The sequence below is a fragment of the Callospermophilus lateralis genome, chromosome 5 (genome assembly GCF_048772815.1).
Source record: "Callospermophilus lateralis isolate mCalLat2 chromosome 5, mCalLat2.hap1, whole genome shotgun sequence".
Taxonomy (NCBI): Eukaryota; Metazoa; Chordata; class Mammalia; order Rodentia; family Sciuridae; genus Callospermophilus; species Callospermophilus lateralis.
Genome location: NC_135309.1, coordinates 7397076 through 7413332, shown reverse-complemented (window position 1 = coordinate 7413332; position 16257 = coordinate 7397076). Strand labels below are relative to the sequence as shown.

Here is a 16257-nt window from a genome sequence, read left to right as displayed (position 1 = left end):
GATATTAGAAGTTTTATTTTCAATGCTACTGAAAAATAAGAATATCATTTGCTAAATGAATTCAACTATTTGGCAATTTTCTTTCTGTCATGATATGAATGTATTCCTGGCCACCTCTCTTATCTGTGCAGATAATTCTGTGCATTTTCTAAGTGTGAGGTCAATAAAATAATTTGAAAAGCATAACTTTAAACCAAAAAGAGGCAGCATGAAGAGAGATCACATTATATACTTGAAAACAAAGTTTGCATTTCTCTAACTGATAGAGATGTTGAAAAATTTTTTATATATTTGTTGATTAATTCTATTTCTTCTTCTATGAAGTATCTGTTCAGTTCCTTAGTCCCTTTACTGACTAGATTATTATTATGATGATGATTGGTGTTAAGTTTTTTGAGTTCTTTATATATCCTAGAGATCAGTGCTCTATCTGAGGTGCACGTGGCAAAGATTTTCTCCCATTCTGAAGGCTGCCACTACATTTTTTGTTTCTTTTACAAAGAAGAAGTTTTTAGTTTGACTCCATCCCAAAAGCAGGCCCAAATCTTCATCCTGTTGGCTTGGGACCTGATTTCCTTAAAAAGACTCCTAAAGTGCAAAAAGTAAAATCAAGAATCAACGAGCAGGTGGATTCAAACCTAAAAGCAAACACCAGATCTACTGAGGGGGTGTCCCTCTTGATGAAAGCTTTGTATATTAAATGTGTGTTTTAAGAGGTTTTATATCAAGAAAACAGGTGGCAAAGGATATGAAAACAGGAAACATTAACATAAGGACTTTATGATATCTCAAATCTTGTGTCAAATAATGTAAAACCCTGCAGGTGAGAGAGTGGTATAGTATTTCTGCAGAATTTAGCAAAAAAACATTTTCTTTGTATATTAATCATGAACAAAGATTAATACACAAAGAAAATGTGTATTAGATTTTTATACTAATATAAATTGGAAAGATATCTATTGGAAAAGGAGCTCTTCTGAAATATTAGGTCTACCCTTTTATGGAAACTGCATTTAAAAGTATTTGTTAGAGCCTTTTGGTGATTATGTTTTTTCAGTGTGTTGTAGAACTGAAATTGCAGAAGACAAAATATTGACATTTGAAAATGAGCAGAGGGCATCGAAGGAATTTGCAAGACCACAGCCATGGCATGTTTAAGAATGTAGAAGGGAAAATTCCCTTGAGAAGGCTTATGGGGCACCCTGCTTCCAAACAGGGCCCAGGAAGTTGCTTTACCACACTCAACCAGAAAGACGTTCAGAAACCACCAGGGCAATAATTTCAGGGACCCAGCTACATGTGAGTTGGCAGCAGACTTTGGCATCATCTCTGTGATGCTGGCTCTTTAGGAATGTAGGGTGCTCATGTTAGGGGTCACGGAAGTTTCCATTGTCATTGTTAGAAAGGCCTGGGAAGTCAGGTAAACTGTCCCTGCAGGCTGTCCCTGACAGGGTGCTATGTGAAGCTGTGAAAGTGAAGCCAAAGTTGGAATGGAATCCCCAGAATTTAATGGATGCAAGTAGCATAAACTCCACCAAGGAATCCTGCTGGCTGCAGAGAAAGCCAAAGGAAAAGAGAGCCCTGTGCTCTGTCCCCAGCAAGGGGGAAAAGGCAGGCATTGTCAATCCCTCTGGACTGACAAGGGTCCTAGGTGCTCTACATGAAATTACATGTGGAGTTATGGTTGCTCAGCTGTGTTTGCATTTCCTCTGGCCCATCCATTCTTTCCATAGCCTTGTTATTTCCTTTTTTGAATGGGAAGATTTACATTCTACCAGTGGATATTGGATGTATATAATTTGCTTTTGACTTTTACAAGGGCTCACAGTCAAGAGTTTACCTTCAGTTTCAGGTGATATTTTGGACTTGGACTTCAGGGCAAAGACTATGGGACCCTTGGAGATGGACTAAATTCATTTTGAATTGTGAAATGGACATGAGTTTTGGAGGTCTGGGGTTGAAATGTTATGGATGGGATGTGAAGTGTCTCCCAAAAGTTCCTGAGTTGAGGCCAGAATTTGCAAATGTAAAATAATTGGATTGTGAGACCTTCAACCTAATTAGTCTCTCCTAGTTTGAATGAATTGATTGGGTGATAGCTTTATAGCTGGAGGAGGTGAGCCATGGAATTAAGCCCTGGAAACAGTCATCTTCCTCAGATTTCCTTTCCCCTTCCCAGTCTTTGCTTCTTGGCGGCCACATCCTGAGCAGCTTCCCTCTGCAGTATCGTACCTCAATGTGCCCACACCACGGGGCATCTTGCAGTAGTACATGATGTGGAGAATCACAGCTCACTTTTAACATTAATCATTGGAATTGGCCAATGATTAAACTGAAACTCTGAACCTAGGAGCCAAAAATGTGCTTTCCCTCATCCGAGTTGTTTTTTGGGTTTTTTTGTTTGTTTGTTTGTTTGGTTTGGTTTGGTTTGTTTTTTTTGTACCACAGATTGAACTTGGGCACTCAACCACTGAGCCACATCCCCAGCCATATTTTGTATTTCATTTAAAGACAGAGTCTCACTGAGTGCCTCGCTGTTGCTGAGGCTGGCTTTGAACTCACATTCCTCCTGCCTCAGCCTCATGAGCTCTAGGATTATTGGCATGCACTACTGTGCCTGGCTAGTTTTGGTTTTGATCAGGTATTTTTGTCACCACAATGCAAAGCTCACTGACACAATTACTCAGCACATTCATAGAGAGTTTAAAGTGTTTACAAGTGATGTCAAATATGGAAAAACATACGATAATCAATAAATCAGTCACATTATATTAGCAGAATGAAAAATACATGTCTACAAATGGATGTGTTGATTAAATATTTCTGGCATATACATATAATGGTATGACATTCATCCTTAAAGAATGAACAAATGATACATGCAACAAGGTAGCTTAATTTCAATGATGTTAGGGTAACTTAAGCCAGAACACAGATCATATACTGAATGATTACATCTATTTGAAATTTTCCAGATATGTAAATTCAAAGATACAGAATAAATTTAGTGTTTTCCAGTGACTGCAGTTAGGCATAATATGCAAAATGTGTGTAATGGATTAGATGGTTCTTTTGAAATAAAACAAGTATTTGGGAACAAGATGTAGCGAGAAGTTGTGCAATGGGGCAGTGTGGTAAATAAGACTAAGCCAATAACCATGAACTGTTGCAAAGCTTAACTTTATGTCACGTAGATTTCATCTCATTGATAAGAAATTTTGGTGCTGAACTGCAGACAGCCTTAGATGTTTCCCACTTACAGGTTGGGGAATGAGTGAGAATTGCCCACCACCCTCAGTGTTCACTGATCCCCATAAACACCCCTAACACACTGTGGTGAAGGGGGGCACAGATGGAAACACACAGTGAGCACCATCAGTCTCTCTTCAGTGTTACCCGATTCTCAATAATGATTCAAGGAGATGCCCAGCAGAGGAGTTCCTCTGTGTCATCCACTGTCCACATTGGCACATGCCCAGAAGTGGGGTAAGGCTGCAGTAGTTATGGAGGAGCTGAAGACAACAATGAATCTTCATGGTGCCGACAACTCCATAATGAATCACTATGGCTCTCCTTTATTTTTTAATTCATGTTAGATCAAGCAGCTAGCTCCTTGTATGCTTATTAATTAACCTAAATCATATAATCTTGGAAATACAAAGATAAATAGGTACTTCCTAAGTAGAACCCCTTTGCACATTGTTCTCCAAAGTGGCAAACAGATAAACAAAGCATTTGTTAAAAAACAAGAGAACAAGAAAAAAAAAAAAACATAAACTCCCCCATGACACCAACAATGCAACCACAAGTGCAGTGACGCCAAGGTCCCGGTGATGTTGGGATGACACACAGTGCTGCCGCTCACTTGAGCAGCTTTGCTCCTTTTATTACTTAGTTTAATCACATCAATCTCTAACCTACATTCTAACCACCTCTAAATAAGCCCCTCTTTCTTCACAGATGACCCTTTTTTCCTCAATTCAGGCAAATTCTCCTGATACCCTGCAGGAGTGATGGTCAGTCAGAAGCACGGTGTGGCTGCCAGCCCTGGTGATGTGCCCCTGGCCTGGGAGACCCGGCTTCCCTTCCTTGATGGTAAATAAAGTGAGGCCAGTGTGCCACCTGGCATAACAGATGACTTCAGGACTCCTGTCACCTTCTTGCCTGTTGGCCACAGATGATGTAGGTCTTCCCACCTCCTTGCATTCCAGAAGCACTGGACATGTAGATTTATCAGTTTTGAAAGTAATCATGATCTTGTGCTGGTAGACACACAGATATGTCCTTGACAGCCTGACACCTGGCAGGGGACACACAGCCTAGTTGTAAGTCCAAAATCATCTTATTGGCTTCCCCAATTTCAAAGAAAAAAGCTTGGTTTGGGAGGCTGAGGCCAAAGAGTTGGATCATAGGTTTGTGGCCAGTCTCAGCACCTTAGCAAGGCTCTACACACTTAGTGAAACCCTCCCTCAAAATTTAAAATAAAAAGGGCTGGGAAGTGGCTCCGTGGTTAAGCACCCCTGTGTTCAGTCCCTGGGAAAGAAAGAAAGAAAAAAGGAAGGAAGGAAGGAAGGAAGGAGCAGGGAAGTGTAAATTTCCCAAATTCCATCCTCCTCCAAGACACTTTTTGTATTCAATATAAATACAGTACACGTTTTCTACAGTAGTATAAATTCCAAAGAATTATAGAATTATATGTGGAAGCACTTTTATTTACATCCTGTAAAATTAGAAGAACCTACGATCTCCCTGGACTTCAATATTAATGACATTTTGTCTCAGTAGTTTAAAACCACTGTGTTTACACTATCAAGCTCACTTATTTTTTAATTTGTTCTTTTTAGGTACACATGAGAGTAGAGTGCATTTTGACATATTATACATACACAGAGTATAACTTTTCCTCTAATTAGGACCCCATTCTTGCAGTAGTACATGATGTGGAGAATCACAGCTCACTTTTAACATTGTGAAAATTGTGCTCCCCTGTCCTTACTGAGGCACCGTATCAGGCTTCGGAGCACATGTGTCTGTCACAGGTCAATGGTGGCTTACAGGGTAGCGAGAGTGAGGGAGCAGCCAGCGTCCCTTCCAGGGCTCTACAAGGTCTGAAGTCTGCACAGTGAGTCTCTGCTAGGGTTAAGGCTGGCCCCTAGGTCACAGGACATGCCCCGTGAACCCAGGATGGAGAGAGGTGAGTAAAAGCCACTAGATCAGCTACTGAGACAGTTAAATGATGTCAAGAAGTGAAATGCACTGAGAAAACAGGATGAATAGCAGCATAGAGGAAAAGCTCCAGACAGGAGTGGGACTATGGGACGGCTCCTTGTTGGCTCTGGATCCTGGGGACAGCTGAGAGGAGAGATGGGGGAGGAGGAGGGAGGGGAAGAGGCAGGCTCACTCCCAGGTACGCCCTCTCAGAACCCTCAGGAGGGGCCTCCTTGACTGCAGCAGGCTCCTTAGAGCCGCAGTGACATCTCTGTTGTGCAGGTTGTGGATGAGGGGGTTCAGTACAGGGGTGAGGATGGTATAGAAAGCCGACACCATCACATCCTACTGCACTATGTGGTAGGAGCCGGAGAGCATGTAAGTGTAGATGGCTGCACCAAAGAAGAGTAGCACCACTGTCATGTGGGAAGAGCAGGTGGCTAGTGCCTTCCTGCGGCCCTCAGCTGAGCTGGTCCTGTGGATGAGGAGTAGGATGAGGGTGCAGGAGCTGGAGATGACCATGGTGGGCACCAGGAGCATGAGGACGCAGCACAGGTACATGAGCATCTTGTAGAGGGAGATGTCCAAGCAGGAGAGCCTCAGCAGGGCAGGGGCCTCACAGAAGAAGCTCAGGATCTTCCTGGATTTGCAGAAGGGGAAGCTCATAGTGATGGGCGTGAACAGCAAGCCATCCAGTGCTCCCAGGAGCCATCAGTCGGACACCAGCAGCCAGCAGACCATCTGGGTCATCATCAGTGGGTAATGCAGAGGTCTGCAGATGGTAGCATACTGGTCATAGGCCATGGCCGACAGAAGGAAAAACTCAGCTTCTGCCAGGGTCAGGTAGAAGAACATCTGGATCCCACAGCCTGCAGGGGAGATTATATGGTCTCCCGTGACCTGGCCCACCAGCATCTTGGGCACAGTCACAGAGATGTACAGGAGATCCATGAGAGAGAGCTGGCTGATGAAGGAATACGAGGGGGTCCAGAACCGAGGTTCTGTATAGATCCAGAAGATGAGAAACATGATCCCAGCAAGGGCCATCTCCGAAAAAATAAGCAAATGGGCAACAAGTACATGAAAAGTTGCTGTGTGTCATTCATAACTAAGGACATATGAATTAGAATCACCTCCAACCCACAATGTGGCTACAATAATAAATAAATAATAGCAAGTCTGGGGGAGAATGTGAATCATTTAGATCCTATGAACTGTAAGTGTTCACGTAAATGATACAGCAATCAAGGATGATGTTTTACCCTCACAAAAGTTAAGTATATAATTACTATACAATCTGGCCATTCTGCTTGTTGGTGTGTATATAAAAGAGATATTTACTCTCCTAAGTTCACTGTAGCATTATCCACAAGGAGGTGGAAGGAAAGCAAAGTTTCATTGACAGATAAATGAATCTACAAATTGTTTTAAAAGACTGAAATGGAAATCTTAAGAGAAAGGAAATTCAGGCACATGCTACAACATGAATGCTTATTGGGGATATTTTGCTAAATGAAATAAGTCAGTCATAAAAGACAAGTCCACTACAATTTCACCTACATGAGGTATATAGAGTAGTATATAGGTATATAGAGAAATAGAAGTGGACAGATAGTTGGTAAGAGGCTGAAAGGATGGAGAAGCTGGGAGCAGTGGTTTCATGTGCCTACTTTCAGTTTTACAATGTGAAATTAATTCTGGAGATAGTTTGCACAACACAGAATATTCTCAAGACACTGAACTGTATACTTGAAATAACAAAACAGTAAATTTATGTTATGTGATTTCAATTGAAGTTGAGAAAATTCTATCACCTTCCCTCACACATTATGTAATTGAGCAATATATGTGCCTCCAGGATTGCTCCAGGACTCTATGTTTGTAAAATACAAAAAAAAAATTGTGAAAGTGTAATTGTTTAATAAAATGATTATTTTAATAATTAATTGCAGAATCTCCTTTCTCTGTCATCTGGCAGATATAAAAACCCATTGTGTGTTCATTTGAAACCTATATGTACTGAAGAATTGTTTTCTAATTGTCTAAGTTCAGTACTATGGCTCCAACATAAAGAATCTGCATTCAAAATGGACCAGAAGGTCTGAGCTCTTAGATTAGCTCGCCATCTCATTCCACAGAGCCATATTGGGGCCCGTGTAGGCCAGGATACAGGATATAGAGTATTACAACAGAAAGGTTTTTGTCTTAAAATTGCAGAACTCCTAGCCAAGTGTTAGCTTTGCTTCCATCTAACTCTATAATCTAAATCAAGCCAGTTTGGGGTGCCAGTTTCTCAGAGTCAAACAAAAGAAGCAACATTCTCTCCTTCTTAAAGCTTCTGTGAACTTCAGGCCACCTGTACCTCTGACATACAAACTGAGTCTAAGCCCTCTCCATGAAAATACCCAACCTCAAAACTCTTCTTGCGTATTCAATCCATCCAACTTAGATCACATAACTTGGAAGAAATCTTCTGCACAACAGAGGAAACTATTAAGAGCATGAAGAAAGAGCCTAAAGAATGGGAGGAAATCTTTGCCAGCTGCTCCTCAGAGGATTAATATCCACACTATATAAAGAACTCAAACAAAAACAGCAATAACAATAACAACAACAAAACTCAAATGACCCAATCAACAAGTGAACAAATAAACTAGACACTTCTTTAAAAAAAAGAAATACAAAGGGCAACAAGTATATGAAAACTGTTCAACAACTTTAGCAATCAAGATATGCAAATCAAAATGGAAATTTCATATAGATGGAAATTTCATCTCACTCCAGTTAGAATGGCAGTCATTGAGAATCCACATAATAATAAGCTGGAGAGGATGTGGGGAGAAAAGAACCCTTATGTGCTGTTGGGTAGGACTGTAAATTAGCACAACTATTATGAAAATCAATATGGGGTTCCTTAAAAGACTAGGAATGGAACCACCACATGACTCAGCTATTTACTCCTCAGTGTTTATTCAAACAACAACAACAAAAAAATAAAGTTAGCATAGTATGAACTTTCCTCCTTAAATTTGTTCGCATTGGGTCTTTTGGTCACAGTAGTGAAAAAGCTGACAAAAGCACTCTCTGTGTTATTTTATATCATTAATGCATCTGAAAAAAAAATCTTAATATCAAGAAGTTAGTAATTTGTTGGTAGCAGCATATATAATTCTGCTGCTTTTTTCAAGTCTATAAAAAATATTCAACGTCCTTAGCAGTCAGGGAAATGCAAATCAAAACTACTTTCAGATTTCACTTTACTCTAGTCAGAATGGCAATTATCAAAAATACAAATAATAATAAGTGTTGGTGAGGATGTGGGGAAAAGGTACACTCAAACATTGTTGGTGGGAATGCAACCACTCTGGAAAGCAGTATGGAGATTCCCCAAAAGAACAGGAATGGACCCACCTCGTGACCCAGCTATCTCACTCCATGGTATTTTTCCAAAAGATCTAAAGCCAGCAGGCAACAGTGATGCAGCCACATCAATGTTTATAGCAGCACAATTCACAATAGTCAAGATATGGAACCAGCCCAGGTGCCCATCAACAGATAAATGGATAAAAAAAATGTGGTGTATATAGGCAATGGAGTTTTCTTCTCAATCTTACAGAAGAATGAAATTATGGCATTTTCCAGATAAACAAATGAATGGAGAACATCATGCTGATTGAAATAAGCCAGACCCAGAAAGTCAAGAGTCAAATGTTTCCTCACATATGCAGAACATAGAGAGAAATAAGTAATTAAAAAAAGGAGACATGGACTCTCATGAAAACAGAAGGATGAATAGTGAAGTAGAGGAAGGGGAGGGGGAGGGAAGAGAAATGCAGAAGGGGTAGAACAGCAGAATAAAGTCAGCCAAACTATGTCATGTACATGTAGAAGCATAGCACATTGAATTCCAATTTTATGTATGACTATAATACACCAATGAAAAAGTAGTTCAGTCAAGAAAAAAAAAAAAGAAAATCATCAATTTACCATGCCTTTGCTAAAAAATTTATCTAAAAATAGTAGAAGAAATATAATGCCAAATTTCAAATTGCCTTGAAGGGGAAATTGATGCACAACAGTGATGCAGAACATCAGTAGATCAGATCTGTAGACCCACACATTCTGTACTTAATCTCAGACTTGGAGCAATAATGAGGTCACACTAAGAACTGCAAATAACATAACTGTGTATTCTAGTAGGTCAGGAGGGAGAGAATAGAACGTAATCGACTTCACCATTTGTTTCACGAAATTCCTAGGATTGAACACATCTGTGTGTGTATTTGTTGCTCTGGCCATCAACCTGCTCATGAATCACATCATGAATCACAGATCCAGTGATGGCTCACAAAAACTCATCCAGTGACATCCCAGATTTCACTCTGGGGTCTGGGCCTCATTGTGTGCCCCAGTCTGAAGGTACCATGCCAAGTCCTCAGCAGTTACAGTATGAAACATTCCATCTTAAACCGTCTTATCCAAGACTCTTAAACCTTGTAAATATTCTTATTAAAATACTCACTACTGTCAGTCTGGATGATTCTGCCCCCAAGTGCAGTGTATTCTGTATACAGGCTTTGTGTGATAGTTAGAAATCCCCTGGTGGTTTTTATAGGTGCTAGTTCCTGAAGGGGACTACCTCACTTCTATGCACTTCACTTGGTATGGGATAATGATAATGCCATACCAAGTGATAAAATAGATATATTTTTAAAGCAGACATGGTGATAAATGCTTTTTTTAGTACACATGTATCTATATGGGAGAGAAGCAGCTTGGGATTTGTGTTATAATATATAAGGGTCAAATATAAAAATTGGAATAATCATTAATTCTTCATCTCATTATTATATTCCCCCTACATACTTAATGAAATAAGTATATGCTAAATAAAATGGTCATACATACTTATGTATGCAGATATATGTGCATTGGTGTGTATATATTTGTATATGTTTATATATGCACAAAATTTATCTTGAGTTAATATATGGTTAAAAGATAACTTGGAATAGGTATTCAAGATGTGGTCCCTTTTAGTATATTGAAAATGATTTCATCACAAAATATTTTGTCTATTCATATAATATACTCTAAATGTTAGCAATCTGAGAAAATATCCCAGTCACATGTAGGGGAATCAGTTGAGAAAGCTGAACATCCTTCACGTTTACTTATGTAAAGGAACCTCAAAAGGTGTTTGCCTTGGTGCTCACTCTCTTTATCCACATGAGAGTTACTTTCAGAGGTTTGTGTCCACTGAGATTGAGTGGGAGATGGAGTGATGAACTTAGTTCTCATCTCCTTTAACACAGACTACGTTACATCTTAACAGGAAAAATATCCAAAAACTTCCATCAAAGCTGACCCACATCAGGGCAAAGGGCAGCTTTTAAGTGATCTTAATTTTAGACATGAAATTTTCAATGAATGCTTTCAAACATTCTAATTCATGACAATAGGACCAGGAAAGCTGCTGCTGTCTCAGAAAACACCTGTGAAAGTGGACCTTGACTCATATTTTCTGGACTCCAGGGAAGTTGTTTCTGTCCATCCATTGTACTACTAATAACATTAAACAGAAGCAATTATTACACTGTTTATTCAGGAAAATTATTTCCTGTCTTTGATTGTTCTACTATTTATATTACCAGTAAATGTATATGTATTTTTGGTATATTTTATTAATCAATCAACTATAAGAAAAACTTTTAAAATATGCAATGAGCATAGAATAAATAAGACTAGCTTAAGTGTTTTAAAAATTCTTTGTTAATAGTGGTGGTTCCTGAAAACTATGACGTGACTATCTTGGTTGAAATGATTTCTGTAAAGTCCATGCTGCACAGTGCAGAGCCTGGATCTCAGGAAGTAACCAACACGCCGCAGTTTTCCTCTCCCAGGACGGTGTGTTGGGCGTGCCTCCTGCAACTCACTCTGACTTGAGGTCTTCCAAATGCTTCAGGAGAAGCTTACAGAATTTATCAACCTTCTTACAGGTGGTGGATCTTCTGCATAGGTCCACATGGTCCTTAGGAAGAGGAAACCCTCTGCTACGCCAGCTTATCTGCTACTTCAGAGACTGACACTTACTTACTAGATGGTTTTCAGAAGACCTGATAATTTTACCCTTAACACACATGATAGTGTGCAAATCTCCCAGGGTGCCCAGAGGTGCAGTTTCCATATATTTCCTCATATCTTGGGAGAAAGGAGTCTTGGGGAGAGGTCACTGACTGAGACTGCTATATGGATTTGCAAAGAGAATTACAAAGAAACAAAGAAGAATAATTGGTGGAGTATAGGGAGGGGACAGGGGAGGGAAAGAGGAAGTCCTGGGGACTGAATTGGAGCAAATTATATTCCACATGTGTATGGTTAGGTACAATGAACATCCTTAGCTGTGTTTGTTTGAATGCCTGTGATCATTTTACCATTCAGTAGAAAATAGCAGCAATCATGAAGGCAATTACCTTGTTATTTGCATGTTTTCACCCACAACAGGTACCACAATATTTAATAAATCATGGATTATAATTTTACATCAGATTATACTTTTTAAAAAGATAACATCATGTATATATCTGCATTACATATATATGTAATTTAATGTACATTTAATACATATTTACAAAAAAGGTATTGAATTCTACGTTTAGTTTAATATATATTTGTAAGTAAATAATATCATTTGAACATATGTTTTCTAAATAAAATTTTTAAAAATATTTTTAGTTGTAGATGGACACAATACCCTTATTTATTTATCTTTATGTGGTGCTAAGGATTGAACCCTGTGCCTCACACATGCCAGATGAGCGCTCTACCTCTGAGCCACAACCCCAGCCCCTGAGCAAATATTTTTAAATGGCTGAAATAATTTAGTTCCTTTAAATATGCACCAACTTTGTTCAATCCACTTAATAACCTTCATTTATTTTACTGTACCTAATGTATTGAATCTTCCACTATTATAGTCATTCCAGTTATAAACACTAAAGGCGCTAGATTTCAAGAAGAGAGAGGGCTCCATTTTTATCAAGTTTCCCGAACACACATTACAGAACTTAAAACTTGTTATGTGCCTGTATATATTCCAGACCATTTCAACACGACTTCAGAAATTATAAGGATAGACTGTGAGCTCCATGAAGTTGAGATGTGTTTTACTAAAATTCTAATTCCATCAGTTAGTCTCTGGTGACATTGCAGTGAGTTTGAATGTTTTCAGGTCTTACATTCCATGTATATGACTTGGAAAATATTATGAATTGAAGGAATATTTCAAAGATCATGTAAGCAAATATTTCCTCATGCATTATGTGGGTTAATATGTGGTATATGGTTTTTATCAGTTTTGGATATTAGTTGTCTCTAATCAGAAACACATAAAATGAAATCTTAGTGTCTTACTACCTATTTCTTATGTAAGTTAAAAAAATAACTTGGAATGGATCACAAAATATGCCTGCAAATGTATTTATGTCTTTGAGTTTGATTAGGTCACCAGCAAGCTAGAAGCCTGACCAGTACCTGTTGGATTTGATTAGCATGTGTTCATCTTCTAGATAACAGCCGTGGGCCTGGAGTGGAAGCATGTAAACTTCTATTAAGCTTTCCAACCTCAAACTTATAAGCCCATCTTACTTTCTTATTCTGAGGACAGTTGTGGCTTTGAATTTGTCAGGTTCTGCTCTCAGATCTTTGCTCTGGGACTTCATCTTGTCTCCTTGCCAAGTCGCAGCACCTGAAGGAGCCACTCTGCTCCTGTTAACACAGAAACGTGGGGAGCCACCCTGGGGACCGACACTGAAGGAACTATTATAATCCTCACCCTCGACTCTCACAAAATTGTGCTGAGATTTCCTGAGGACAGAACTCACTGCAGAGCTGGAGGGGCAGCTGAGTCAGCTGAAACGGGGGGGGGGGGCAGAGCACAGGGCACTAAGGTGAGGCTGACTTGACATTAATCAAGACCCTTCTTTAAGACCCTCTGCACAATTAAGTTAGATTCTAGCAAGGCAGCTAGAAAGCTAGATCAACCACACTGCTGAAGAACACCTTTGGAGCTATGAAAATGGTGGAACTCAATTAAACAGTGTTGGACAACAATGAACTAAGTTTTAAAAGCAGAACTATTAATAATGGCCATACTTAATTGTGCTTATTACATGGCCATGCTTTCTGGAGGACTTTTATCTGTGAAACACTTTGGTCCTTACAGTGAAGTGCACACTTTAATTATCCACATTTAACTGGTCCGTCTACTAAAACATGAAAAGAACAAGCTCACGCATGCCTTTCCCATTTCAAAGCTCATGTTAATAGATTCAGACAGATCCAGACCCCGTGCTGGGTCACTCATTTCTATGTTGTGTTATCTCAGGATTGGGGGTTTCTAAGGAGCACAGAGAAGGTTTGCAACAGAGGGTGATAATCCAGCAAAAGATCCAAAACAAGAGCACGCAGCAGTACTAGTGTTGCTCATTGCTCTCATATAAAAAGGTGTCTGGTAAATGAGGGGGCAAGAGAAAGGGCTCTGGAGTCAGGAAAAAAAAATAAGCAGGACAACTTGGCAAATCTTGGCACATTTCTTAATGGTGAAACTCAGTGGTATTAGTATGTGGTACTGGTTGCTTTTTTGAGCATTAAAGACAGTTTTAATATTTTTAGATTGATATATTATAACAATCATCCAATAGCTATTTTTTTTCAGAATTAGGGTTTGGTGCCTTCATTTTCTACATCAATCTGTTACAACACAGCTATAAATGCTTATCTGAAAAGCAGTTAAAATGGAGACTCTGGGCTGGGTGCATGGTGCATGCCTGTAATCCCAGTGGTTGGGGAGGCTGAGGCAAGAAGATCGTGAGTTCAAAGCCAGCCTCAGCAGAAAGTGAGGCGCTAAGCAACCCAGTGAGATCCTGTCTCTAAATAAAATATAAAATAGGGCTGGGGACGCCGCTCAGTGGTTGAGTCCAAGTTCCCCAAAAAAGGAGACTTTTGTTTTCATGGATGTCAAGTCTTCAAAAGTGTCAAAAACTCCTCCAACTGCGTGATTGTGCTCTGTTTTTTTGATGAGATTTCCTTTTTGAGATTCTTAGGCACTAACTCTCCCAGGAAGAAGAGTGGCCTTTGATGAGACAGGATCATACTCCTGCTCCTCTGGAGTTAGCTGGTTAGTGCCTCCTCTCCTCAGGGCCTCTTGTAAGACATATGACACTCCCTGCAGCAGGCTCACTGTGTCTAGGCACGGTGGTGTCCAGCAGCACAGTCATGGCTATGTTTGTGGCAGTGTCACAGCTGTAACTATGTTTTGCGTTAACTTGACTTGCCTTGCTTTGTGCCTGGGATGGATTTGTGACCTGCTTCTTTGTGCACAAGACTTTGGGATCACTTCCAGCAGTGTGAGCTGGCACTGGAAGTGGGCAGCCTTGCTGTGCCCTGCCCACTGTGAGGAGCCTGTGAGTCAGTCCACCCAGAGCTGGAGTAAGAGAAGCACTTGCTCTCTCCTTCAACACATTGACTCCAACAGTCACCCAGTTACAGCTCCATCCCCAGCTCCATTCCAAGGAGGAATTTCTACCCTACAAGGAAGTTCCGGCTTACTGTAGCTCAAGGTGCCCTAAATTAGTTGCTTAAATACATTATTGTTGTTTTGTGTGTAATATTTAATGATGAAGAGAGTGTATTGGAGGGGAAGTTATTATAGATAAAAAGGAAAAATAGTTTGATAATCATTAATTCAAGAATGTGTTAATGAATGATTGTAGTAAAAAGCCTAATTAGTAAAAACAACACCATGTATGATTGGATTTCTTTTGCCTTATATTATAACCACAACTTCATCAATCTTTAAAAAAATATACAAAATATATTCCATGGTAGGGATGAGATATACCCTCCCAGTATGTCCACACACTGATTCAAGGATACAGTACCTTTCACTGCAAAGGACATTGAGACAGGGCGGCAGGGTGGTGGTTATCTTGGTCCATCTAGAAGGATCTGATTTCAACACAAGGGCATTTAAGAAGACAGGATGGTTACATACAGAAAAAGCAAGTCCAAGAGCAGAGAGGTCAGAGAGAAGAGAAAATGCTGTGCTTCCAGTTTTAAAAACACAAGGGACCATGGGCTAAGGAATGCAGTTCTTTAGAGGCTGGAAAAGGTGAACAAATTCTCCTTCAGGGCTTCCATAAGGAAGCGTGCTGGCTAACAAGTGCAGACCATGGGCACTGCATGTATTTCCTTAGAACTGAAAGATCATTAATTTCTGTTTATTTATGCCATTCAAGGTAATTTATTTCAGCAGTAACAGGAAACCAGTGTAGAGGGTTCGGCACAGGGCTTGGTCTTTTCCAGACAACCAATGTCACTTGCCAACATCTCCCAGTTCTGTCTGATGACAGTTCTTATATAATGCAGGATTGGCTCAATGGCTAGTTCTCAGGGACACTCATGTCCAACGTTGTGCTTGTGTGTGTGTGTGTGTGTGTGTGCACGTGCATGCACACACACACACACACAAGGCATTGAATCCAGGGCCTTGCACACTAGGCAAGTGTTGTGTCACTGAGCTGGACTCTCAGTCACTGTTTTTATTCTTTGATTTTGAGACTTCTCTAAAGCATTTTAAGAATAAAACGAAGCAAAGCAAAACAAAACAAAACCCTTAGGTAAGTGAAGTAAATAAAGGATGCAAAGTAGATCAGGGACTCATTTCCATATATTGTTGGTGAGATGACATGGGTAATTCTGATAAAGGTCATCATAGGTAACTATACGTGTTTACAGGTGCAGACTTCTTATGTCAATGCTTATTTGATGCCATTGTATTTCCTTTGCAGCAGAGGTTTTTCCAATTTTATGGCCTATGGAATCCAATAAACCAAGACACTGTAACAGGATTATACACAGAATGCTTTTAGTGCCACGTGGAGATCTCTAGTTTCATTTTAACCCTGAGGCAGTAAGTTCTAATGAGCTTGCAGAGTTTCCCCTTCCTGGCCCCCTTCCTCCTCTGCCTCCTCTGGCTGCCATTACACA

The 16257-nt window shown here is 39.9% G+C and overlaps 1 pseudogene; it reads right to left on the bottom strand.

Annotated features, from left to right (window-relative positions):
• Positions 1-5397: 5397 nt before the first annotated feature.
• LOC143400209 (olfactory receptor 2T34-like) lies at positions 5398-6255 on the bottom strand (annotated as a pseudogene).
• Between the last annotated feature and the right edge of the window lie 10002 nt (positions 6256-16257).